We start from the raw sequence: 27,005 nt of genomic DNA on the forward strand, positions 1-27,005 counted from the left end.
CAATTCCACTATTCATTCACTCTCACATTCACACACTGATGGAGGCAGCTACAGTTGTAGCTACAGCTGCCCTGGGACAGACTGACAGAAGCCAGGCTGCCATATCGCGCCATCGGCCCCTCTGGCCAACACCAGTAGGCGGTAGGTGAAGTGTCTTGCCCAAGGACACAACGACCAAGACAGACAGAGCTGGGGATCGAACCGGCAACCTTCCAAAAATTAAAGCACGGTCATTAAGAAAGAAGCTCTCTGCCATCATAAATTCAACACCTGTAGAGTATAATTGATCTACTGGTCTCTAAGAGCAATTGACACGCTCTTCTTGATGAGAAGCCTAGGCTAAGGGGAGCCTGATTGTCCTGCGGGAACGTTTGTTACTGGAAACACGATGGACGGCTGGGAGAAGCGGTGTATCGTGTGCCTGGCAACACTCTCAATGGAGGACATTGAAGACATCTACCTATTCGGAACCATGATAACAGGGTTCCTGCTGATCTGAGCTGGCACTGCCCTGGCTTAACGACAACTAATGAAAGCAGTTAAAGCTGCTCAAAATACCACAAGGCTGGCCGGACTGATTGAAGCAGTGGGTAGAGCCACAAGTACTTAGACTGTACTTAATGAACACAATATGGATAAAATCATGGAGAAGCTCGCAACTCTGCAATGGGAAATCAATAGACCTGGGGACCAGTGATGGACATTAGATTAACTGCAAAATTGAAAAGCAGTTCATCGCCCTAAACCTGTTAGGTGTGGCTGTGTGCAGACAGGAATAGGACCCAAGGTGCAGACTCCGGAGACAGTCGTGAACTCAAAAAGGCTTTAATTTGGTACTCAAAATATAACATAACTGAAAAAACTCAAAACAAACTTAAACTGGAGGAATGACAGAACACACAGCTAGGAAAACGGTAGATCGCGACACGGACACAGAGAAACACAGGGCTTAAATACACAGAAGGAGCAATCAGGGAATGAGTAACAAGAGGAAAACACAGCTGGGACAAATCAGAACTGACGAGACCAAAGAAGCGTAAACTGAACACACTGAGATAAGACAGAGACCTTCAAAGTAAAACAGGAAACACATAACACAGACTCACATGCAGACACTACAGAGGGAACAGAGACGTGGGACCAAGGCAGACACAAACACTGACTGAAACGGGGATATAGGAACTAAGGATACACAGAGACGCGAACTAGACAAGGGGATACAGGTGATAGGGGAGACAGAGCAACTAAAGAAGACAGAGACATAAACCATAAGACAGAACTCAAAGAAACCAAAGACTAAAAAGTATAAATAATATAATAAACTCAAATACCCTGGGTCAACGACCCAGGCATCCTAACAGTACGCCCCCCCCCCCCCCTTAAGGGCTGGCTTCCAGACAGCCCAAACCAAAACACCAAAACAAAAAAACCCAACCAGGGCAGGCGGCGGGGGAAACAGGATGGAGGGCTCGAAACAAAACCAAACAAGGAGCCAGAAACAAAAAAACCCCGCAAACAATGGAGCCCAGAAAGCAACATAACAAAACACAGGAACAAAGTCCAAAACAACAGCACTAAGGCCCAGGCATAGTCCAAAAGCAAACAAACAAAAGAGCCCATGAAAGACGCAGAGGCCCAGGCAACAGTCTCGAAAAAGTTCAGGGAGCCGGCCCGGAGGCTGACGGCACAACAGTCCAAACCCGGGCAGGTCAGGGGGGCGGCCCGGAGGCTGATGGTCCAAGAGCCCAGAAAACAGGTCAGGAGGCCGGCCAGGCGGAAGGCACCAGCGGCGACGGAGCAGGTCAGGAGGCCGGCCGGGCGGGAGGCACCGGCGGCGGAGCAGGTCAGGGGGCCGTCCATGACGGCGGCGTAGTTCAGAGAGCTGTCCATGACGGCAACGACGTCCAGTCATCGGCCGGACAGGACGTGCAGGACGAGCATGTCGGACAGGATGTGCAGGCCGGACAGGACGTGCAGGACGAGCATGCCGGACAGGATGAGCAGGAACAGACAGCATGGAGACCTCAGGAGCAGACGAAGCTGAACACTCGGAGGCCGGACCAGGCGGAGCTGCAGAGGCTGAGGCCGGACCAGGCGGTGGAGCCGGTGGTGGCTGAATGGCCTCACCAGAACCATCAGCAGACACTGGGACGTGCTGGCTGGGTCCTCCCGGACCCCCAGCTGACGAGGCAAGAGGCTGAACGGGCCCCTCAGACCCTCCAGCGGAGACAGGTGGCTGAACGGGCCCCTCGGACCCTCCAGCGGAGACAGGTGGCTGAACGGGCCCCTCGGATCCTCCAGCAGGAACAGGCGGTGGAGTAAATGACTGAGGTGAGAACTGAGCAGGTGACTGAGCTGATAGGTGAGCTAAAGTCTGAGCTATGGAGAGAAGTTTAATATGTATCGACTGTTGTAAAGATGGTAGTAATGGTGGGTAAGGCGGTGGATTAGCAGTAAGCTGAGCTAGTTCCCCTGAGCCTCCAGAACCTGAAGAAAACTGCTGGACGGGCTCACCTGAGCCTCCAGCGAGGTCAGAAACAGGTGCAGGTACCTGCCAAACACCAGCCACTCCCACCCGAGGAGAAGGAACGGGTGCCGGAGCGAACTGGTTCCCGGTCATCCTCACCCTGGGAGCCGGGACAGGCACCGTCAATGGCTGGGCAGCTGCTGTCCCCACCCGAGGAGCTGGTACGGGTGCAGCGACAGGCAGAGGCTCAGCCGGCCTGGACACCAGAGCAGGGACCAGCTGGACCTCAGCCTCCCTCACCTGAATCACTGAAACAGGTGCAGGGGAATGCTGGGCCCGAGCTGCCCTGGGAGCAGGAACACAATGGTGCGAAGGAGCAGGCTCAGCAAACACAGACTTCTCTAAAATGTTTTTTAGCTTCCTCCCACCACCACGTCTAACAGTCTTAATAGTCTCAGTCTTAGCAGTGTTCATGTGATTGTTCTTTTCCAGCTCAGAGGAACGAAAGCGATCATAACTCACCACCGGGAGTTGCTCCGCAGAAAAAGAGTGGTGACGGTGTGAGCGTCGCCTCCTCCGGGAAGTGGGGGGTGGCAAACTGGGCTGTAAATCCTCCAACGGACCGGGCTGCGATGAGGAATCAGAGAGTTTATGAAGCTCAGAACGCTGCAGTCCCAAAAACAGAGCAAAGGACTGTAGTGGAGTGAGTCTAACGTCTGGCGTCACGTAATCTGTCTTCCTCCGCCGCTTAACCCTCTTGTCGGACTGGTAATCCAGGGGTGAAGGCGGAGGTGTAGCGACTGGAGAAAATGAGCACGTGCTCAACCTGATCGCCCGAGGAGCTGGCAGTTTGGAGGCTGCGGGGCCCTCCCAAAGCCAAACGTGACCCATAGAAGGGTGACTGGAGCTCCTGGGCATGCCTAGACTCCTGCCTCACGCTCTCCTTGAGGAAGGCAGAAACTGCGGGTCGCCGATACCACACGGAGTCTGCTGGGTCCATGTTCTGGTCGCGATCTTCTGTTAGGTGTGGCTGTGTGCAGACAGGAATAGGACCCAAGGTGCAGACTCCGGAGACAGTCGTGAACTCAAAAAGGCTTTAATTTGGTACTCAAAATATAACATAACTGAAAAAACTCAAAACAAACTTAAACTGGAGGAATGACAGAACACACAGCTAGGAAAACGGTAGATCGCGACACAGACACAGAGAAACACAGGGCTTAAATACACAGAAGGAGCAATCAGGGAATGAGTAACAAGAGGAAAACACAGCTGGGACAAATCAGAACTGACGAGACCAAAGAAGCGTAAACTGAACACACTGAGATAAGACAGAGACCTTCAAAGTAAAACAGGAAACACATAACACAGACTCACATGCAGACACTACAGAGGGAACAGAGACGTGGGACCAAGGCAGACACAAACACTGACTGAACACGGGGATATAGGAACTAAGGATACACAGAGACGCGAACTAGACAAGGGGATACAGGTGATAGGGGAGACAGAGCAACTAAAGAAGACAGAGACATAAACCATAAGACAGAACTCAAAGAAACCAAAGACTAAAAAGTATAAATAATATAATAAACTCAAATACCCTGGGTCAACGACCCAGGCATCCTAACAAAACCAAACCCAAACAACCACTATCTTCATGCAGCCTCCCTAACCTTAATCTAATCTGTTAAAGCATGAAGACAGTTTTTCAATCAAATTATTTATGAAATATTGATAAAAGGAACTTCTAGTGGTTCTTTTGTTCCAGTGTCATAGGCAACAACAGGACATGACTAAGAGATTATTGCTACTAAATGAACTTCTACAACTTACAGTACTTAACACAGATTCATTCACAATGACTAAGTTTCCCAGAGAGTTGGTTTGGTCAGACTGCATATCTATCAGTGTGACTCAGATGGAGATCAGACTATATTTTTCTTTCTTTCTAGTTTCTGGCGGGATTTTTTTGTTCAAATGGGTTTTTTTTTTTGTGTGTGTGTTTTTCATGCTGATTCAGCCCTAATCCTAGGACGGTTAAGGATCCTTTCAGTTAAACCTAAACACGTGTATATATACATCATGCTAAAAGTGGCTTCGGTGTTGACCTACTACACAGTTTTCAACCCACTTTAGGTTTTGTGTGAAGTCTAACTGCATAATTGCTTCTACCTTATATTACGATACAAACTCTTGTGTGTACATTTGTAAATGTTATAAATTGAATTCAATTAACTTTAAAGAAAAACAGTATTAATAGTAATTATTTTTTTAACAGCACTGTAAATCACTGTCAGTCCCTTAATAGTGTTCCACATTGGTTTGAGCACGGTTTAGCTCTGCAGGAGCAGGCTTCATCATGGTTTGCATTGATTAGAAGAGCATCTGACTCCTGTGACACAAGATGTGCAAAACATCATGTATTTTTTCTCATATGATAAAGGAAAGAATTTCTGGGAAATGTTCTCACTTAATACAATATACACTGGCATATAAACAATGATGTTTTGAAATAATTTAATGAGTTCACTAAAATTCAATTTAGTCAGCTAAACTTAATTCAAAGTTAACATTGTAATTAAAGTTTTAAATATATTATCTAATTACATGTAATACACGCACACACACACACACGCACACACACACACACACACACACACACACACTCAAATGCCAAACTTTTAGCTTATTTTAGATTTTCCATTGAAAGATTATATAAACTAAACGACAGCGAATACGTTTCCACATTTGACACACTGTACAACATTTTACTATTAAAGATTTTTTCATAAACCTCTGCTTTCGCAGCATGCACTAAGAACCCCTCTGACAATATGCTGGATGGATTGACCCACAGATGTACACAAGTTCACATGTGGGCAACACACAGGCTATACTGTGTGTCATTGATGCCATGTGCTATGTCCATACACTACATCTCATACAGCGTCAAATAGCATGTTAAATGTTAGTTAAAGCTAATGACAGTACCATCAGAAAAAGACTGAACAAGTCTTATTAGGAAATTCTTTGGTGCTTAAAAAGACAAAACTTGGACTTTCCTAGTTTTATGAAAACATTTCACCTCTCATCCAAAAGACTCCTTCGCTGTTCTAAAACAACGGGAGAGTCCCAGGTATTTAACTTCTAATACGGGGCCTGTCCGGCTTGAGGTGGTTGTAAGGGTCATCGATAATTTTTTTGATTTGTCACATGAGCCAAGGTGTGAAAAAAAAAAGGCTTAGGGCATTACTAGTGTGAAACTTTTGTAAAACCCTGTGTAATGGTGCCACTTGGCAAAAGCAGAACTCAGGCGAACTCTTATTTTTAAATGTGAGAGTGAACTTATTTACGATGAAGCAGCGCAACAGCAGTTCAACACAAAGTCAATTAAGTGATCATCCCATTTCCCAATTTTCGTAATTCTCCTTAATTGTTTTGTCCTAGAAATCCTCTTTTCAGACACAGTTTGCTCGCCACTCTCATAGAATGATTCTCCCCACACTAACTGTTAGTCGGTTAACAATCCAGCAAAGTCTGAAGCTTAGCAACACCCTGAAATAGTGGCTTAGATAATAAAGTAGTAATAGTAAGGTGTGAATATGGGTTAAAACACCTGGTAAAGGATCTCAAGACTGAACTGTAAAGAGCTGATAGACAGTGGTGTAAGCCAACGCCTCTGTTCAACAATGGCCATTCACAGAGGGCGTTCTCCTCTTTGTCAAACCATCTGTCTTCTCTGGCTGAAATGTGAACATTGGCATTCTTGGAAAAAAGTCATTTCTTCCTTGCCGTATGTTGTGCCATGTGATTGTGGAGTGGTTCTTTATGTCTTCTGTCTAAAAGTCTGGGCATGCCCTACTTCACTGTACAACATAAACTATGTTGTTTAGCTTGTGTTTGGCAACCCCCACTGTGGATCAAATACCCGAGACTCTCTACCAGTTGTTTTAGAACTGAAGAAGGTTCTTGGATGAGAAGCAAAACATCTTCATGATTAACCAAGTCCAGTTGCCTTCTTTCTAAATAGTCAAGACTGCAATGATTGGATGCCTGAGACAGGAATCTTGTTTGGAAAGGTTGCCAGGAGGCTGTTGAAACAATGCTCTTTAGACAGGTGAGGCCACAGTTGTTGTGCTTACTTGACACCCTGTAAAAGCTCCTGGCTTTCCATATGTTATGGCACCACTCTTGATGTCAGAGTTCTTTTTCACCAAATCCATGCTGAACAAATTCAAGTGTTATGTTCTATGGAAGTGACTGTTTCAAATTTATGTTTAACCCAAGTTGTTCTGGAGTAAGAGGCATCCTGCCTGGTTTGGTACAGAAAATCAGAGGGGAATTGTCCTACACTGTTGTTCTACACTGTTGTCCTACACTGTTGTCCAGGCAGCCACCGTATCCCTCAACCCGCCATATCTTCTGGCTGTTAAAGGTATGGAGCCCATCTTCCATACCTTTAGCAGCCAGACAGGTGAAAACATTTTTACAGTTTTAGGTACCAGGGTCATTTGCACTAGGGGGGTCACAGTCTTGGATCCTATGACCTCACAGTCGTTCAAGGGAACTTGTGCCTTCCCACACCCCTACATAGCAGGGCTGATCGCCCCTACACATACATGATAAATCAGCTTACAAAGCTCAGGCTGAAAACCTGGCAGCATTTAAACCACCCACTAGGAAATGATTGATTAAGTTTTTATTTTATTTTATACTGTGACTCCCCCCCCGCCCCAAAACAAAACAGGTTTTTATTCAGAGCAGATTTCCTCCCTTTTTCCAACAGATAAAAAAAATACAATATTCAATTTGTCTGAGAGTGTTATGATGACAGGCATAGAGGTTGTTGAAAGAGTAAATTATAAAAATGTGACTTTCTGGGTTCTTTAAAATGTATATTTTTATTATCTTATATAACAGTCTTTTTCCTGTGTGTGAAGGGGAAATGTCTGAATCTTTCACTCATGGTAAGTGAAAAGGTAATGAAAAATAAATAACCTCAGGAAAAGATGGGGAAAGAGCAAATGCCATCTGCATAGCATGACAGTGCACCTTTCTGACACTGGTAATGTCATACCTGATCAACTCATAAATGAATAAGCTAATAAAATTAACTAGTTTAAAAAGAGAGGGAATGTCATATTAGTAAATACGTAACCAAAAGCAAAAAAAACATTGACTCAAGAAAAATGAACAATAATATGGTAATGACCAATCATGGGTATATAAGCATTAGTGTAACCATCAGTCTCACACAAACGATTCACAATCACTGTGTGGTCATGACAGCTTGATCTCGATACCCTCCTACTTTCTAGACTTTGATGCCGTTTCACAAGAAGTTTCTTTCTTTCTTCTGCTGAATATAATGTACTTCTTCAGTTCCAACAGTAATAGTTTTTGTTTAATAATTGTAGCTGAACGCACAGCAAGAGCTAGGTATTTGACTTTTCCTATTTACTACCTGTCCTATACTCATTTTCAGCCTGTCCCTCCGCTGTAGCTAAGCAAAGAACTGTTAGTTTTCTGCATTTGGATGCATTGTTCCTAAAGATTTCTTTATTAATTTTCTTCTACTTTATGTCCAAAGTTTATTTACATACCATACACAAATCAATATTAAAACCAGTAATAGATGAATTGGAAAGCACAGGAATGACATGAATGATTTTATAGGCTAAGACTCCAGTGCCACTCCCCACAGAAGAAGCCTTTCTAAGCATACCACAAAATTGGTCAAAAATGCCACATAGTTGCATTGGCCTCCAAATTCCACATGTCATAATCCAATCAAGCACATAGTGGATGTTTTGGAACAATCCCAATCCATACATGCCCTGCAATCCACAGTACCCAGAGAATCTGCTGTCCCAGTGCCAAAAACTGTAGGATATCTCCCAGTGGTCCCACATGCACATTGTGGTGAGATTGTACAAGCCATTGTTAGTTTTGTATGCTTTTCCACTGTCAGCAAATAAAGCTGAGTTTTTTGAGTTCATCCCTCGAGTCTGAGTACCTGCATCTTGGGTCCTACTCCTGCCTGCCACACAGCATTCCCCGACAGAACGACGCGACCAGTACATGGACCCAACAGCACTTGCCCCGTCTGATGAGCTCAGGGAGGATATAATTTATTCAGTGGATAAATTATGTGACCTGTGGCTGAATCATCCAGGGGAGGAAATTCAGCGTGCTGTAGCGAACCGGCTACAGCGACTGGTTTCTGGTCTCCACTGGCTTTGGGACTCACTTCACCCACTCATACAGGAGTTTTTCCTTAATGAGCTTCATCTGCATCCCCCTGTTGCTACCGCTCACCTACCCAACTCGGAGAAAGATGTGCTGCCCAGCCCGCCGGACTTGGAGTTGCCCGGCCCATTGGAGCCATCACCGAGGAGGAAGTCATGTCACCCCGCAGCCGGATCCCGGGATGTCAAAACAGCCGGCTGTGGTGAGCGAATTGGACACTTTTTCTCTTTCTTCGGGCCATCCATCCATCCATTTTCATCCGCTTTGTCCGGGGCCGGGTCGCGGGGGCAGCAGCCTAAGCAAAGAGGCCCAGACCTCCCTCTCCCCAGCCACCTCCTCCAGCTTATCCGGGGGAATACCAAGGCGTTCCCAGGCCAGCCGAGAGATATAATCTCTCCAGCGTGTCCTGGGTCTGCCCCGGGGCCTCCTCCCGGTGGGACATGCCTGGAACACCTCACCCAGGAGGCGCCCAGGGGGCATCCTTGTCAGATGCCCGAACCACCTCAGCTGGCTCCTTTCGATGTGGAGCAGCAGCTGCTCTACTCTGAGCCCCTCCCGGATGGCCGAACTTCTCACCCTATCTCTAAGGGAGAGGCCAGCCACCCTTCGGAGGAAGCTCATTTCTGCCGCTTGTATCCGTGATCTCGTTCTTTCGGTCACTACCCACAGCTACTTGAACTCCTCCACTTGGGGCAGGAACTCATCCCCGACCCGGAGTGGGCACTCCACCCTTTTCCGGCTGAGAACCATGGCCTCAGATTTGGAGGTGCTGATCCTCATTCCCGCTGCTTCACACTCGGCTGCGAACCGCTCCAGTGCGAGCTGGAGGCCCTCACCCGATGAAGCCAACAGAACCACATCATCTGCAAAAATCAGAGATGAGATTCTGAGGCCACCAAAGCGAAAGCCCTCCGCCACTTGGCTACGCCTAGAAATCCTGTCCATAAAAATTATGAACAGAACCGGAGACAAAGGGCAGCCCTGGCGGAGCCCATCACCCACCGGGAACGAGTCCGACTTATTGCCGGCAATGCGAACCAAGCTCTTGCAACGGTTGTATAGGGATCGAATGGCCCGTAGCAATGGGCCAGACACCCCATATTCCCGCAACACCTCCCACAGGACACCCCGAGGGACACTTCTTCGGGCCATGGGACTATTTATTCTGGGGCTATATTTTTTGCATCAGCTGCTCAGCCACAAGCTCACTTAGCTGCTCAGCCGCCTGTTCTCGCTGGAGGGTCCGAGGGGCCCGTCCAGCCTCCTGCCTCCGCTGGAGGGTCCGAGTGGCCCGTCCAGCAATCTGCCTCGCCGTCAGCGCCACCACCTGCGGCTCCCATGCCATCGCCTGCAGCCCCACCACCTGCGGCTCCCACGCCGTCGCCTGCAGCCCCACCACCTGCGGCCACCCTGGTCTGGTCCAGCCTCCGAGTCTTCGCGCTCGTCTGGTCCAGCCTCTGAGTCTTCGCCTCCGAGTCTTCGCCTTCAGCGTCGTCTGGTCCTGCCTCACTCCATCTAGCTTCGTCTGCGCCTGAGGTCTCCGTGCCGTCTGGTCCTGCACGTCCTGTCCGGCCTGCTCGTCCTGCACGTCCTGTCCGGCCACTTTCCAGGCCAATGACTGGACGTCATTGCCGTCATGGACTATGTCGCTGCCAGTGCCTCCGCCCAGCCGGCCTCCTGACCTGCTCTGTCGCTGCCGGTGCCTCCCGCCTGCCCGGCCCCCTGAACTTTTTCAGAACAGTTTCCACGTCGCCGCCACTGCCTTCCGTGTGGTCGGCCAACTGAACTGGACTGTGTTTGGGCTACTTTCTTGGGCTCTGGTGTTTCCTGTGTCCTGCTTTTGTTTTCTGTTTTGTTCAATCTGTGTTATGTGTTTCCTGTTTTACTTTGAAGGTCTCTGTCTTATCTCAGTGTGTTCAGTTTACGCTTCCTTGTCTCGTCAGTTCTGATTTCCCCCAGCTGTGCTCGCCTTCTGTGTCTCATTCCCCTCGTTGCTTCCCAGTGTATTTAAACCCTGTGTTTCGCTGAGTCAGTGTCGCGTCGTCCCGCAAGCTGTGTGTTTCCTCGTGTGCCTCTCCGTCAAGTGTAAGTTTATATTTCCCAGTTTAGTTTTGTATGCTTTTCCCCTGTCAGCAAATAAAGCTGAGTTTTTTGAGTTCATCCCTCGAGTCTGTGCCTGCATCTTGGGTCCTACTCCTGCCTGCCACACAGCATTCCCTGACAGCCATTGTAAAAGCCTGTAAAAATTAAGCTGTTACAATTAAATTATCACATTTTAATTAAAACCAGTATCTTAATCAGTGACCTCAGCTGTAAAGATTTACAGGTTGCATACTCTTAAAACATATCTGAATTAAAGGATCTGAATTTGTACTTACACAAGACATGCATTAGTTAGAAACAACAGGAGATAACTGTTTCATTTGGGTTCACTTCTACTCTACAGTCACACTGAACTGTTCTACAAAGCTCAGGTTGAACTTTATTACGTCCTTATTTAGACTTGAGCAATGCAAAGGTCACGCATTACATCTGCCTCTTAGTCTTTCTGCAAAGCAGTAAGACAGCAGTGCACATCCTGCCTTCATTTGATACTACAGTAAAGGCAAATAATCTGTTTGCTAAAGTTGTTGGACAGCTCCTGAAATTCCAAAGTGTCTAAACATCATTCCCAGAGCTTCGCCATTCATTATCTGACACATCTGGCCCAAACTGCACCTTTTCCCATGACTGTGTTCAAGCAAAGTCAGAATTTGGTCCAGTCAGATTCGGAGGAACCCTTATATGGGCCCTGAGTTGCTTGAAATGGAAATGTTCCATTAAGCTTGATGTTAAATCATCGATACTTTAAGTGGTTATTCGGTGTCTGAAAGGAACCAGCTGAATCTTTATTAGTGGGGAAAAATTGCTCAGTCAGACATGCACCAATAACACTTTAGTCGCAGTGAGACCAAACTGCTTTAGTGAAAGGTGACCTTGAGTCAGAAGGCTAAAGTGTCACACTACTTTCATTTGTCTGAAAGGACCAGAAAGGTTGTCCTCTCTGCACTTATTTGATTGGATTGTCAATGGCAGGATGAGAGTTTTCGACCGCACTTTGCTGGCTCTCATGCATGCGAATGTAACGTGGAGCAGGTGATGGTCCTAAGGGGAAACTGTTCATTATTCCACAAACTTCTCTTACTAATCTGTGCTTAAGAACTGTTCTCTTTTCCTTAAGCTTCTCTCACTCTCACTCCCAATCTGGCCGTGGCCTTTCTTTAAAGGACAGCCAAGCGTGCGGTAGACTTTATCTAGCCTCCTTTTCATCTGACCTTTGAAAAAAAGCAGCCATTATGTTTCCTCAGGGTTGTGTAACATACACCCACATACCTACAGTAATATTTCAAGTCAGGCTCTTCAAAAGCCATCTCAGCTGATTGTATTTTTAGAATGATGGTCCTTGGAAAAAAAGAAGAAGAAAGAAAACAAGGAAATAACCACAGGGCATTGGATTAAAGTTGAGGCTGAAGCATAATAACACAACTCATATGTCAGAGGGACACTTTTTTGGTTCAACAGAAGCACAAGGACATCAGACACAGGATGTGAAGTCATGAACATGTTTTTCTTCCACTGCATGCACGTGAGCTGTCACGTTACTATCGTCATACCTCACCACCAAAAAAAGGGAAGAGAATCAAAATGAAACAAAGGTCTTTTAGTCTACGCTTGGATGATTTCATCAGCAAAGCCAACAAAGCCCTTTCAACAGACCCGAGCACATTCATGCTGCACTGTGATAAAGTTAAAAATCACATGTTTCCTTTCATGTTATACTGCTTATAGTTATACTTTTGCTGCTTGGTAAACAGCCACATATCAATTTCAAACTCAATATTCAACCAAAAAGTCTGCATTATAAGATAAAGCACAGCTTCTGATAGTTAATGAGGCTTCAGTTGTCTGAGTGAAATCAAATACACAAACCCTTCTCTTACAGTTCCTTGGGGCTAGGCAGCTTTTTCATAATGTGCTGCAGTGAGGGACAACACAACGAAAAAAAACCCCATCAAGTTGATACATTCAGACTGCTGTGGCTTTGACCCGCCAACGTTCAAACTGGAAGTTAAAGAGCAGACACTAAAGCACAGCTGTCTGCCGACACTTGCTGATAGAAATGGATGATGGATAAATATCAATACTATCTATAACAATGCTGATATTGATATTAAATTGATACTATGATAGATAGAATTGAATCTCAGTTCAGTATGTAGCACACTGACAAAATATACCTTGAACATGTCTGAAATGTATTATATTTATTGAAAATGATTTAATTTATAGCCTATAGCAGATTTAAACAACAGAAGCTGATTCAAAGTGCTTTAGACACAGGCACGTTTACACTCCAGGTCTCCAAAAACCCAGTTTCAAAATAAGAAAATTCACGGTGACTTAAATTATGTTCAGAATTTGTAAACTGATGATGATTTGTGTCAAATATCATGTCACATTGCTCCCTCTATATAAACTGGCCTCATAGGATAAATGTATTGCTATCAGTATTGCTATCAGCAATACTTGCTCTGTGTTTACTTGGTTTTTGGATCGATCACAAAGTTTTGCACAGCAGTACTGACTACTCTAAGTGTGAGCTTATTAACACTAGAACTGCCAAATTGGTCATGTTGACTCTTTTGGCATGTTAAAATCATGGAACTCTGTTAAAACAAAACCAAATGATAGTTTTGAGAGTCTATTCATCATGGAATTTTGAATAGAATAATAAAGGCTGTTTATACCTAGAAGAACATCAGGGGTCATTTTGACTCCATGGAAATTCATTTAAAATAACAATCATGACTGACTGCCTAGTGACTTATTGTTGCTTATTGCCTGCTATATCATCAGCCGGAACTTGCTAGATTAGATGAGTTAGATAAGAGAAAAATAATTACTGTAGGCCTGAATACGTCAGTTATGGGATATTGAGCCAGAACAGAACAGCCCAGAGTGGATGACACCTGGAGAACCAGACCTGTTGCTGGCAGTGGAGAGCATTGCGAAAACCGTCGATGAGCACAGCCCAAACGGAGAAGTATTCCAAGCAAGTAAAAACTGAAATCCAGAGCAGAGCAGCTGAATTGAATGAGTGTCAGGCTTGAGTAGGAGAGCTCAGGGGCTGCAGACTCACCCACAATGCTGCAGAGTATTGTGGACAAAACACAGAAGGACAGAGAAGTCTAGCGAAGAGTAGGCAAATGTGGAAAGTGTGATACATTTTCACTGTTCTACTTTTTTTTGCATTTATATTATTGAAGCAATAAATGGTTCAAATTGTTTCACAGTGAGTGTTCTGATGTTATGCCTGCTTTATTTTATGATAGTTAAATATCACAGGTTAGCCAAACATTTTTAATGCTACACAAAGCTAATCAGAGTTAATCCAAAATGCTGTGTTGACTGTGATGATTATTTCGTTTGTTAAGGTGGAAAAGCTTCCTAAATCCAGCTGGCCCTGTGTGAGAAAGTAATTGCCTCCTTCACCTAATAACTGTTTGTACCACTGTTGTCAGCAAGAACTGCACTAAAGCATTTGTAATAACTGGCAAAACTGCTTTATTTCAATCACACTCAAGGGTTTTTGGGGGGCATTAAAATCCTGTTTAAGGTCTGATTTAAGTCTGGGCGAATAATGCCCAGACACTCTACTTGTGGACTTTCTTCTAGAGAGCATCCAGGTCCTGAAGCAGCAAAGCAGCCCTACCACCACAATGATTGACTGTTGTGGTAGTTTTGTGGTAGTGTTTTGTTTTGTTTTTGTTTTTATAACATATTGGGCAGATCAGTCAAGAAAATATTTTCCCTATAGTTTTGGGGATGTTTTTATTAAACATGAGATGAACCTTTGTGCTCTTTTTGGTCTGCAGTTATTTTCACCTTGGAACGACCACAGTTGGCATTTTGTTCAGTTTCTTTCTTATTATTGCTGAATCATGAAAGCTGAGCTTAAATGAGGCAAGTGAAGCCAACAGTCCTTTAGATGCTGTTCTGGGTTTGATATAGTCGCAGATGTAGTCTTGGAGCAATTTTGTTAGGCTGTTTCAGGTTTTCTCCATTTGTGGACAGTCGCTCTCACTGTGGCTTGCTGAAGTCTCAAAAGCCTCAGAAATATCAGTGTGGAAAGGGTTACAAAACCAGATTTCAGTAACTTTGTTTCGCATCTGTTGTTGAGTTTCTTTAGATCGTAGCATGATGTGTTGCTTTTTTGAGATTTCTGGCCTACTTTAAAAGAACCTGTTTGGCAAAGTAAAGTGTTTTCTTTTTTTTAAATTCAGCAAGTGTAGCAGTAATCAGGTCTGAATGTGGTGTGAATTTGAAATCAGCTTTCCAAAAACACGCGATTAATTCCATGTATTTATTCCATTTTTTAAATTATTAGTCATAGTTAATTGATGTTTTAACAAGGTGTGTATATGTGTGCGTGTGTGTGTATTGGTGGAAGGGGGTTAAACAGAAAACAATGACACAAAAGAAAATATGTTTTGGCTTACTATTAAATATACTGTTAAGTTTATCACCTATAATAACTTATGACGCTGTTAAATGATTAGTTTGATATCATAAGAAATTCCACAGTGTTTGTAATTTATTTATAGTATACTAGATCTTATAGAAGTGACACCAACATCCTACCAGCAGTGTAATGCTAGCTTTCTTCCTTTAGGACAGGCCTCCAGTGACTTGGTCTGGTAATGGTTTCCCTGTTTGGAGCAGAGTGGAAAAGCCTAAGGACTTGGCCAGCGATAAGGAAGAGTAATGATCTTTGGCCGATGAGTGAGCCATGCTGTGGCCACTTCCACTCTCATTCTGCACACCAATAAATGCACCACATGGAGTCATCACTCCACTTGAGGATGTTTTCTGGAACTCCCACTGAGAGTGTCTGAAGCTCAGTGTCTGGGATGTGCTGAGGAACTCCCGCGGGGCAGCAAGTGCTGTCCCGGGCCCTGGTATTTGAAAATGTCAATCTTTCTGTGTGTTTTCAGAGGAAGGGAGGGGGTGTGGGGAGAGCTTCCTGGCCCTGTCTGCAGGACCACAACAGATGGCCAACTGGACATCTACGATGCGTCCTTCTGGTGCCATCCTCATGCTACATATGCTTCACCCTGCAGCTATGACTTCCTGGAGATTGCTTTCTCACAGTCCCTCACAGCCGTCACCATGGCTACACAATCCCAATTGTGGGGAACAGACCCTACAAACACTTACAAACACAAACAGACACCAGTATGAAAACCCTTTTCAAGCCCGAAATCACCACATGCACAGCAAGACATTCCAAACCCACTATCAGGCAGTCTTTTATCAGCCTAGCACATTCTGGTAATACTGGCCACTGTATAACGGCCATCACTTCCCTTTTAATATTCTGTAACATCCAGATTTCACATGTCATGTAGTCAAATTGTTGGAACTAGGTGATAACATGCAACTCGGTCAAGTCTCAACAAAAGCTGACTCTCTGGTTATGATGATCTCGTTTCATTGTGTCGGGTGATGAGAGGCATCACCCGACACAATGCCAATCAGTCATGCGGTCATGCTTTTGGAAACAATGGGCCTGCTTTGCCTACTGATAAGCTCAGACTAATCTGTGGAAAATGTTGAAAGCAAACATGATTGATTATTGCAATTATTGCAATGAAATTGGTTCTGGAGAATACAGCAGATGAAATACACAGACAGGTGAGCATAATGGTGGAAATTGCACTTAAAGAAGAGCTTTGAAATGAGAATTACAAAAACAGCTACGGAAACCAGTTTTTAGGCTGATAATCAATTGACAGTAAGCTAACAATGCAAGCTTTAAACGAACGGTCTTCTTCGTTGTTGTGTTTGGTATGTTTTGATAAAAAGGAAAGGACAGAACAGATTTCAAAATTATTTTTCTTGTGTCATTATTAACATTGTAGCGCTACACAAACTAGTTGTTGCTGAAATAGTGGGTGTTAAGAGGTAAAAAAGTACAGATAGCTGATAAATTCAACATGCCAGCAGAAAAATAATCACCATTGTCCAACACAATTCTTCCAAAAGATGTTCCCTATCTGGTTTATTTTAGAGACTAAATAAATATCGGTACTGAAAGTAGCTTTAAAAATGATGACTCTGTGGGAGGGTTATGAATTTTTTTTTCCACTAATAGTAAAATTTTTATTTAGGTAAAAATTTCCCCTTAGGTTTGTGGGTTATTTCCTTTAAGGCGTATGTTTTTGAGTTATACCAGGGAGTTAAGCACTTTTGATTTAAGGCTTTGTTTTTCAGAGAAGCCACAGTATCAGGGTCATATGCAGCGAGGAGACCTCCATCATGCTCAGTCACTCTCTCTTGTGTCTGGGATTACCATAATAACCCTAATATCACTGAAAGCACAGTTCAGTGCTTTCAGAAGTTGGAATTCTTTCCAAGTGAAGAAATGGTTCAGGAGTTACGGGAGTAACAGCTGCCCTGGGGCGCACTGACAGAGGTGAGGCTGCCGGACACTGGCGCCACCGGGCCCTCTGACCACCACCAGTAGGCAACGGGTGAAGTGTCTTGCCCAAGGACACAACAACCGAGACTGTCGGAGCCGGGGCTCGAACCGGCAACCTTCCAATTACAAGACAAACTGCCAACTCTTGAGCCACGATCGCCCCATTGAAAAATGTCTGATGCCAGCGACAGGTCAGGCTTTAGAGGATTAAAGAGGCTTCACTAACACATTTACACATAAATGCATATAAGACACCTAGCTTAATTGTTTCTGGCCCCTGGAATGTACTTCATACATTCCTTGGTCACTAGTGATTTCTTGGCTTTAACTATATAAATACGTACAGACAAATTCCAGGAACTGTTGCATGCTGAAGCAAACATGAAAGCTCACCCTTCAAGCTCCCAGGTCAAAGAGAAGCTTTACACGTAAGGTATAATGTGCAATTCGAGAAAGGGCAAGGGCCACGATTTCAATATTTACAGTTATTGCTTGTTCTAAAGTATTGAAGTTTTAAGACATTGTTTTATCAATGATAGAATTACAAAATGCCAAATCTAGGCAAGTTAGTTGGGTGCATGGATGGATGCTGAATGGCCCATAATGGCCCGTAAAGCTGGTTTTTTGTGCAGTGATCATGTCCATGTCTTCATCCTCTCTGTCGATGGTAGTTAAAAAAGTATAACTTTTAATGTTCTCTATATTTTGGTCAGACACATGAGTAATTACAAAGTGACAACAATGACGCAGCAGCTCATTATCTGCATTCTGTTGTTCTATCACTTCATTCTCTGGGGAGAGTAAACCATGGCATCTCTATGCCCTTGCCAATACTTTGTGGAACAAACAAAGTTGTGAGGCAGAACCAGGAACTAATTTCATTAGCGGCTGCCAGTTGTGACTGATTACAGGCTGTTCTCAGTGGCTGGCAAGTGGGTCCAAAGTTCTGGAAGGTTAATAACCAGTAACAATCAATTACTTAACAAATCTGATATGATCAATGGAGTTTCCAATCTGGCAGACAGCAAGATGAGTAGCCGACTGCAATAAAACCTCAAAAATGCTGAATACTCAACAGCAGCAATGACTTACAGCTTAAATGCTGCTGAAAGATTAACTGTACGACTGAAAGAAAAGGTAAAATGCTGCTCAATCAAAACTCTCCAGCAGCGCTCCGCTACAACGGAGAACAAGAAAAAACATGTAATTCTAATGAATGAATGAATGAATGAATAAAATTTAATAGGCAAATCAGGATGGAACAATGAGCAGGAGCATATTAAAACAAAACTCCCAGGCAGAGGTTGGTACAGAGTATGTCTGCGTTGTGGAAAACGAGAACAGTGCACCAGCAGCATTTTAATTAGTACATCAGCCATCACTAGGCATCCCTTGTATTGGTCCATCTCCATCCACATCAGGACTGATTATTCTAATGATTTCTAAACCTCTGTCCAGCCATTATTCACACATCACAGAGCCCGGCCTTATTATCTCTGAGGGCAGGGCCTCTTGTCTCCCTGAATCCACAAATTAAATCCAGAAAAGGCCTCCTTTCCTTTTCTACCCTGTCCTTAGCAAGGGGTCTCTGTTGCCATTTAGCATTCAAGTCAGCTACTTACATTATTAGGTGAGCTACAATGCTCATTCTCTGAGTCGCAGAAAGAAAATGTTTGCATACCAATATGATGCACCGTGTTACAACAAGGGTAAAGGTGAGATTACATCCTGTTGGCTATAATTAAACTTTACAGTGTTGTACATAAGAAACATGCAAGTCTGAGTGGACTAAAAAAACTAATATTTTATTCCCAACAGAAAACATAAAAATTTAATGTGAGAGAAAGTTGCATTTTAAGAAAAATATTAAATTAATTTGAATTTGATGGCAGCAACACATTGCAAAACAGTTGGAACAGTACCATGTTTAGGACAGTGTCATCCCCTCTTCTTTTAAGAGCAGTCTGTAATTTCTGGGAACTGGAAATAGAATTTTGCTACAGAAATACAGCAGTTCAACACTCGTGACTGTTCTTTGTCACATTTTTCAATACATTATTAACTTTCTATTGTGTGTACTATGAAGCCATTTTGTTGTAATAGACGCAGTGTGTGGTTCAGCATTCCTGCTGAAATAAGCAATGAGCTTCCCCAATTTGAATGTGAGTATATGCTGCTCTAAAACTGGTGTATAACTTTCAGTACAGCTGGTGCCTTTCCGCATGTACAAGCTGCCAGTTCCATGGGCACTGATGTATCCCCAAATCACCAGAGGTGCACGATGATAAAAGTGATGATTAAATATCCTCTTCTCTTTAGTCCAGAATATGTGGCGCCCATGTTTTCCAAATAGAATTTCAAATTTCGATTTAAGTGACCCCGCAACAGTTTTCCACATTGCCTTAGTCTGTTTTAAATGAGCTTTGGCCCAGAGGCAATGGTGGCATTTCCAGGTCATGTTTGCATATGGCTTCTTCATTCCTTAAAGAGCTTAAATGTTAAGCATTTGTGCATAGCATGGTGAACTATGACCAAGATTTCTGCAGGTGTTCCTGACCCTATGCAATTTTTTCGTTGACAGAATCCTTTCTGACATGCCTTTTTTTAAAATGCAGTACTGAAGATCAGGGGCTGTCAATATTGGCCATTTCTCCATATTCTCTGTATTGTTTTGATGCTATCATGTACTTTTTTTAGAACCTCTGCCTTTACTTACTTTTTAAAAATTCTGCCTCTCTAAGATGTAGTTTTTATAACCAACCATGCTATTCACCTGTTGCCAGGTAACCTAATAACTTATACAATATTTGTTGAGCTGTTTTAATTTTCCAGCATTTTGTTTCCCCACCCAACTTTTTTGAGACATGTTGCTGACATCAAATTTAAAATAAATTTGTATTTTTTTTTATCATCTAGTAAAATGTCTCAGTTTAAACAGGTGATACATCTTTTATGTTCTAATGTGAAACAAATGTGGGTGTGTGAAATTTGTGAATCATTTTTTATTTACATTTTATAGAGCATCATTTTGGGGATTGTGGTTATATAACTAACAAAAGTACAGTGTGTCCAAAATAAGCTTATGCTGCAGTAAGCTCGAAAAATGTTCTTTCAGTTTCACAATTCAAAAACCTTTTTGGTAATTTCCTTGTAAAATTGATGTTGAGTAAAAATGCTCCATGTTGCAGTGGAAAATTGACTGCTGTCATGTTGTATCAGTGGAAATACACTATCATGGTATAATCTGTATCACAGAGACACCAGACATTCTTAATGCTGATTTATGAGATACCACCTCTGTATCTATCCACTACACCTATGGTGTCACACTTGGGTGATGCACCAGCCAATACCCTTTTAGAGACCCAGAAAGTCTAGATTAGGTGTTGGTTGCAGTTTAGACAAACTAGTTTGTATCTTGCTGGAACCTTGTTGTTTGGCTTTTCTTCACTTCCTTTTCAATCTTGCCTTTACTTGCTAGATAATTTTAGTCACTAAAAACTACTTTAGTACAAGAAACAAATAAAGACTAATCCTTGTGTGTAAGTGAAATAGTACCAGTAATATTAACTGACCCCCTGGGGATAAAACCTGGATGACTGTTGTGAAAAAAATGCAAGGGACAAATTGTTATGGACACATGACACGGTTAGAATATTGCTGTAACTGAGGACTGGGGACTGAAAGCATACTCCTGTTCCGCAGTGATGAGGTGGTCCAGAAACAGATTGCACTGTGGGTGTTGGGATATGCAGTAACAGTCTGATCTGTAGTACATCCTACCTGGATCTTACAAGTCTTAAAGGCTCTACCACATACACCTCGTTACTTAATTCAGCTCTTAGTTTTGCATCACTTATCCAGACCTGGATTATGATCGTAGCAAGCATAGCCTGCACAATCTCCTCCCACATAACTTCCACCCAACCTGAAGCATTGCCAGCATCAGAGTGCCATGTTTTCCCAGATGGATGTGAGAGAGTGGGATTTTCATCAGATACCTAAAGTACCAGAGCTTGTGATGACAGAATTTTATTTAAGCTTATTGTCACTTCTTGAGTCAAAAAACACACAATATCATGACCATATAGGCAGGTCTTAGGCCACTGAATTCTCTAAGAACATTAAGACATTTAAGAAATGCACTCATCCCTTATCCAACATACAGTACATATATATGTGCACATGTTGTTATATACATTCAAACATACATACTGACATACAAGCAACAATGTGAACCACAGAAAAATGTTTAAGTAAATCTATAAGAACAACTTTCTAGCAGTTAATTAAAGTGAATGAAGTGATGACCTGTTTAGGAGCTACAACCTCAAAAGTGTGATCGCCTCTGGAATTAAAATGTGTCTTACAGTTAAACGGCCGTGGTCAGGTGATTAGAAGGATTAGACTGCTGAAATACCATTCCTGCCTCTCATGAAATGCTTGCTATGGGATTAATAAAACTGCAAAGTAAATTCTGAATTTCACTGAAACCCAGTGAAGGGTACCATAAGCAAGGGGGATAGGTTATTGCTTGCTAGTTTTTGCTAAAACATTATAACTGTTGCATTCTGAACCAGTTCAGGTGCAAGGAGGCTTGAGTGGTAATCATGAAAAGTGAGTTACAATACTGCATGGGAGAAAATGAAAATGTACTAAAAGGTCCAAGGTGTAGAGGTTTGTTTGTTTTTTGTATTTTACAATATTTCTTAGATGAAAGAAATGTGAAAAATGTGCATATATCTGAAAAATATGATGTGGTACAAATGTTCCAAGCAGGGTTTACTTGAGTTTTTGAGTTTTGGTAAGTAAAAATGTTATGTTTGTGGCTAGCAGGTATGGTCGTCTCTGTATTGTACCCATAGACTGGATGCAAACTCTTAATCTAGTTATCTAGCATTAGCTGATAACTAGTACTCCAACTTTTGATTCAAACAGTCTTTTCGGCACATTACAAAACCAAAAGCTGATGTCAGGGTCACTAGATCCTTGTTTTATATACAGTCTATGGTTACAGGCTGTTTCCTAAAACCTATTAAAAATGTATTAAAAAACACAGAATAACCCAATGCTCAGGCTGGTGGGGGAGAGAGAGTGATTTTCTGTTTAGAAATACATCAGATTTTAGTCAGCAAACCATTCTGTCCATTTTTTTGTTTGTTTTTTTTGGCAGAACTTGTCAGTAAATATGGAGGAAAATATAAATAAACAGTTGTTTACTGTTACCTGCATGATAGCCAGTGGACAATAGATCTACCCTTTCACTGTTGGGATAATCTCGCAATGACAAACAACAGCTAATTATTTACGCACTGGGGCTGTAACTGTTATGTCAAGGCATGATCATGTATTTGTGCAGATACCACAGCAGATGGCAGTTCTGAATAGGAGCCATATGTAAACATTACAAATGAAATGGAGATTTAAGCTGTCATGTCATGCTGACACAGCTGAATTTCTGGGTGTGTTTTAGTTCAGATTTCATCCTTTACATCAGATGAGTCAATATACTGTATTCATTTTGACAGGAATTGCGATAGTTACTGCAGTCATTGGGTATTTTTAACCCCCTTGCTTATTTTGCATATAATTCAACTCAAGCTCACATAATTATTGAGTCCAACAGAACATTTGTTCTAGACTAGTAGAGTATTCTTCCAAACTAGTATAGTGACCTTGACCTTTAGTTACTTGTATTATGATATTACACTGCCCGAATTTTACAGTAGATTAATTTGAACAGGAGACAGGCATGAAACTTAAAGTGAGCTTTTGATATTGATAGTTCAGAGATAAATGTTGTCCAGAAATCCAAAATCATCAAAGAACAATGCAAGGCAATCCAAATACCAAAAATCACTAGGAATGCAAATACAAAAAGCACAGGGAACATAGGGCGAGGAGATACACAAGTAAGTCAATGACACAACAAGTCAGTCATGGAACAGGAAAAAGGTGGGGGGTGGGGATCGGAGGTTAAGGGTAAATGGACACAAACAGAACTAACCAGTTATATCCTAAAAGTAATCAGAAAACTAAACTGAGACTTTCGGACTTTATGGGTAAAGAACTACAGAAGGAACACAAACAAAAAGGTAAATTCAACTTCAGAAATATCAGTCTGCTCACTTCAGTAGCAGAGGGGGTGTTACCAGTTTAAGCTGCTTTGATTAAATTAACAACAGATTCAATACAGGGGCAACAATGAGACAACACCCAAAACAAGAATGGTTTTACAGGTGGAGGACACCACAGTCTTTTCTGACTGTTTTTTTTCACACATTTTGCATTTGACTCTAGCTGTGTCAAATTTGTGTTTGGTGCTGGACAGGTGGTGCACAGTAGGTTTTATCAGAGCTGAAAACTGCTACCTACTGCTTTTAGATATGAGGCTGGAAAAGCACTGAGACTGAGACTGGACTAAACTGCAATGTTTCAGACTGAAAATCCAAAACAAGAACCATTACAATGCATAAACCCTAAAGGGAACTGCATAATCTATGTTTATTTTCACTTACTCAAGACAGACAGGATAGGTAACTCATTCAGTTTACTGAAATACTTCCACCTCCACGAGCAACTCAGAGAAAGACTAAATGTAATAATTTGTTTTGATGCATTAACTACCAAAAGTGTTGTCAAGCCATTGGAAGAACAACAGAAATCCACACAGGGGCCTAAATCCCAAAACAAGTTTTCTTCATCTTCATCACTTCATTAAAAAATAGCAGACAGATTAAAATACAGGAAGAAACGGGAGAGTAGATGACAGTAGATGAGACTGAGTCAGCCCAACGATGTGTAGCAGGATGTCAATTGTTCAGTGGTGCATCGTTGTCATATTCTCAAAGGCTTATGTGACATAATTAAAAGTTCCAGAACCTTGAGGGCAGATTGTTTTCTCAGCTACTTTTTTTTTTTAGACCATGCATGCTCTACAGCAGCTTATACAGCAGCAACTCTAAAAAGAAAACTGAAAGTCAGTTTCTCAAAATATAACTCCATGATAAGAGCACTGAACCCATAACACAACTATGATCTAGACCTACCATATAGCCTACCATATAGGAGAGGCTGCTGGTGACATTTTACAGAGCCACCATAGAGAGCATCCTAACGTACGGCATAACATCATGGTATGCAGGGTGCTCAGCTGCAGACAGGAAAGTACTGCAGAGGGGCATCAACACAGCCCAGAAGATCACTGGCTGCTCTCTGCCCAGCCTGGAGGTCACTGCAAACTCCCGGTACCTCAGCAGAGCTGGCAATATCATCAAGGACTACTCTCACCCCAGCAACCAACTGTTTGAACTATTACCGTCAGGCCAACGGTACAGGTCACATAAAACCAGGGCAAACAGATTCAGGGATAGCTTCTTTCCCAGAGCTATCACCGTAGTAAATAAGCACAAAAACAATTGAACCTGCTTAGCTATACCATACCGTCACTGCCATTATATTATGCTGCTATTCATACTGTTATTATATTAATGCTGCTATCCTGTATATATCGTACTTACTATTGTTTGAGTACTTGCGATTGTTTTATTGTACTTTTTATATTTTACATTTATATTTATTATTGAATCTTGCACCGAGGGAGTCCAATTTCATTGTACTCTGTACAATGACAATAAAGGCTATTCTATTCTATTCATATGGTGAAAAGACAAGAAAATGATCTCTAATAGTCTTTATGTTCAATATCTCCTTTTTTTTGGGGATACACATATGAGACTTTTATCATCTACAGTATTTCAAATTACTAGCTGGATTAATGTGTCTTTGCTCTTTTGCTAGGAAAGAGTTAGCAAATGTACTACATGATACTTTAGCTGGCATCATGTGTACTACACACACAGCTGTCAGCATGTAAGTCCCATGGTGCCAGCAGGTTTTGCCATTTTTAATGGATTCTTAGAGAGATTCAAAATTCCTCTTAATAACAGGCTTTTTATTATGCTGTTGTGAAATTCCAGCCAGGAGATGCTCGCCCAGTAAATTTGCTAAAGCTATTAGCCATTTCTGTCATTTAGGTGTAAGTATCTGCTGTTTCTAACTCTTTATGTGTGTCTACATGCTAAGCTAAGCTAGCCAGATATAAAGTGTAGCTTCATATTGGGCATGTCATACCACCCTAAAAGATCAAACACTTAAGAAGAAGATAGATATATCTATTTGCAACATAAACCTAAAGTTAATCTACTCCCATAAACACATGTGACATGCTAAATTGCTATGGAAAACTGAGCAAAGTGACCTATCTCCAGGGTGCCTGCCCTTCAGTGTTTTCATATTTAAGTCTAAAGTATAAACACAATATAAAAACATGTTCCAGCCTGAAAAACAGGCCCATTAAAGGGGCTGTCTGGCTCCTTAACATTGTTAAATGATACGAAATTGAATGCTAAAACACTGTCCAAAAAGCAACCGGTTAATTCCCAAACCTACTTTCGCAAGAATAATAAAAATAAGAGCAGGAAACAGGAACTATCCAGGGATGACATGATCACAGACACAACAGATAGCTTTTATCAGAGAGAGCTCTTAAAAGAGAAAGTGAGTATAACTATCACACATCCATCCTTTCTCTGAACATCTCAAAGAATATGGCATCCATACAACGTTACAAGCACACGCTCCTCACTTAGCCTACAGGCACAATATGTTTACAGCAGAAAGATTTCAACAAACATCTGCTCTCTTGTTGTCTGCAGAAAGCAACGAAAAGGCATCTCTGATGGCCTCCCATCCCCCTCATCTTTGTTTCTACTCTCCTCCCTACTAATCTCCTCCCCTCTTCCTCCTGCCTCGGTGTGAGGCTGGAGCATTAAAACAGTCACTACAGGCTGAAAAACGCAGGGTGAAAAGGAGGGATTCCTCCAGTTTTACCTTTGAATGTAGGGATTGATGTGGGCTGTGATTCAGTGATTCAGAGATCCTGCTCTTCCTCAGCTTCGCCTGACAACATCATATGATCCAACCACCTGCTTCGGCTCCCTGGTCATATGATCTGGTTAAGTCTTGGCAAAGAACTGTGGGATTTGTAGTTGAGACCTACTGTGTCGGTTAATACCCTGTATTATGTACCTATACAATAGCTATATGTTCTGAAATCTTCAGCAATTGAAAATCTAAAAGAGTTGTATATGAATTACAGTTTTCATTACAGTTTTAAACATATACAGCACAGATGAAGTGAATATCATTGATGGGTTCTTGCATTCATTTATATGCAGATAATTGGTAACCGCTACAGAACAGAGAAATTATCTACAGAGACCAAAAGAAATCTGAAGATCAGGTCATACATTTTAAAAGTGAGAGTTTAAAATATTTTTTCTTAAAGCAGCTTAGGAGAAAAACAACAACAATTGAAATTTTCACCTGTTCTATTGACCCATCCTAAGTAAATCCAGCCAGCTCTTGTGACTGCTGTGGAGATATACCAGACCTGTCCTAGTTGTGGTTTCAAATCAGACAGTAGGGGTGGTTTCGTTCCTTCCCATCAAGCAATTGTCTTCTTTGGTTCATCCAGATTAGTTGATTCAAAGCCTGATATGCACACTGCCAGAATCTTTTAGAGTGGTGAACCACTCTTCCACAGTAAAGGCAACAAAAAAGCAGGACCTACATGACATATCTGATCAAGAAAGAGAAGTCTCCCTGAAGGCTTTCCATGACTCCAAATCTACTTTATCAGGTTCCTAACAAGGACAGTTTGATATGTGTGAATGTCGTGGTTCTTTTGTTTAACTTTGCGGA

The 27,005-nt window shown here is 42.5% G+C and overlaps 1 protein-coding gene across 6 annotated transcripts in view; it reads right to left on the reverse strand.

Moving 5' to 3' along the window:
• tsnare1 (T-SNARE Domain Containing 1) overlaps positions 1 to 26,235 on the reverse strand; it is a 271,580-nt gene extending 245,345 nt beyond the window's left edge. For 5 of the 6 annotated variants that reach the window (XM_076889692.1, XM_076889687.1, XM_076889688.1 and 2 more), the window contains exon 1: positions 26,133 to 26,235. The gene's annotated coding sequence lies outside the window, so the exon portion shown is untranslated. The remainder of the gene's footprint in view (positions 1 to 26,132) is intronic. The other variant, XM_076889691.1, reaches the window with a different exon arrangement.
• Positions 26,236 to 27,005: the final 770 nt, after the last annotated feature.

Source organism: Maylandia zebra, linkage group LG11, assembly GCF_041146795.1.
Source record: "Maylandia zebra isolate NMK-2024a linkage group LG11, Mzebra_GT3a, whole genome shotgun sequence".
NCBI classification, from domain to species: domain Eukaryota; kingdom Metazoa; phylum Chordata; class Actinopteri; order Cichliformes; family Cichlidae; genus Maylandia; species Maylandia zebra.